At 48.4% G+C, this 1,362-nt stretch overlaps 2 non-coding genes and 1 pseudogene across 2 annotated transcripts; all 3 read right to left on the bottom strand.

Moving 5' to 3' along the window:
* Window positions 1-308: 308 nt before the first annotated feature.
* On the bottom strand, window positions 309-427 carry LOC123178228 (5S ribosomal RNA). Its single transcript, XR_006489416.1, has one exon. It is a non-coding gene; the product is annotated as a 5S ribosomal RNA (ribosomal RNA).
* A 367-nt stretch (window positions 428-794) lies between these two features.
* Window positions 795-913, bottom strand: LOC123178229 (5S ribosomal RNA). The gene has a single exon (XR_006489417.1). It is a non-coding gene; the product is annotated as a 5S ribosomal RNA (ribosomal RNA).
* A 367-nt stretch (window positions 914-1,280) lies between these two features.
* On the bottom strand, window positions 1,281-1,362 carry LOC123178230 (uncharacterized; annotated as a pseudogene).

The raw sequence follows: 1,362 nt of genomic DNA, 5'->3' as shown, positions 1-1,362 counted from the left end.
ATTCTACATTCTCACTACCATTACAACCGTTCCCTAACAATGGATAATGTCCTATACTACTTACTCTCCCGCTCAATCACGGAGACGAGTTTTCCACGGTTTCCACCCCTCCCTCCATACCGCAGCAACACGAGTTTTTTCCACCCCTTTCAGAACGCGCTCTTCGCGCCACAAAGCCGCCCCAAGACGCGCGAGCAATGAGCATCGAGCTTAAACATATCGCAAACGTCAAACATAATATAACGGGATTAATATATATCGCGCACGTGCGACATGTTTGTCACAAGGCGCAAAAAATAATTATAAAAGGAATGCAACACGAGGACTTCCCAGGAGGTCACCCATCCTAGTACTACTCTCGCCCAAGCACGCTTAACTTCGGAGTTCTGATGGGATCCGGTGCTTTAGTGCTGGTATGATCGCATCCGACATGTTTCCCCGTCTTCGTCCCTTATGCTGGCCACTCCCAGGTCCGCTCCAAAGACGATTCTACATTCTCACTACCATTACAACCGTTCCCTAACAATGCATAATGTCCTATACTACTTACTCTCCCGCTCAATCACGGAGACGAGTTTTCCACGGTTTCCACCCCTCCCTCCATACCGCAGCAACACGAGTTTTTTCCACCCCTTTCAGAACGCGCTCTTCGCGCCACAAAGCCGCCTCAAGACGCGCGAGCAATGAGCATCGAGTTTAAACATATCGCAAACGTCAAACATAATATAACGGGATTAATATATATCGCGCACGTGCGACATGTTTGTCACAAGGCGCAAAAAATAATTATAAAAGGAATGCAACACGAGGACTTCCCAGGAGGTCACCCATCCTAGTACTACTCTCGCCCAAGCACGCTTAACTTCGGAGTTCTGAAGGGATCCGGTGCTTTAGTGCTGGTATGATCGCATCCGACATGTTTCCCCGTCTTCGTCCCTTATGCTTGCCACTCCCAGGTCCGCTCCAAAGACGATTCTACATTCTCACTACCATTACAACCGTTCCCTAACAATGGATAATGTCCTATACTACTTACTCTCCCGCTCAATCACGGAGACGAGTTTTCCACGGTTTTCACCCCTCCCTCCATACCGCAGCAACACGAGTTTTTTCCACCCCTTTCAGAATGCGCTCTTCGCGCCACAAAGCCGCCCCAAGACACGCGAGCAATGAGCATCGAGCTTAAACATATCGCAAACGTCAAACATAATATAACGGGATTAATATATATCGCGCACGTGCGACATGTTTGTCACAAGGCGCAAAAAATAATTATAAAAGGAATGCAACACGAGGACTTCCCAGGAGGTCACCCATCCTAGTACTACTCTCGCCCAAGCACGCTTAACTTCGGAGTTCTGA

The sequence above is a fragment of the Triticum aestivum genome, unplaced genomic scaffold (genome assembly GCF_018294505.1).
Source record: "Triticum aestivum cultivar Chinese Spring unplaced genomic scaffold, IWGSC CS RefSeq v2.1 scaffold26748, whole genome shotgun sequence".
NCBI classification, from domain to species: domain Eukaryota; kingdom Viridiplantae; phylum Streptophyta; class Magnoliopsida; order Poales; family Poaceae; genus Triticum; species Triticum aestivum.
Note: the sequence above shows the minus strand (reverse complement) of the source record. Positions and strands in the feature narration are given on the sequence as shown.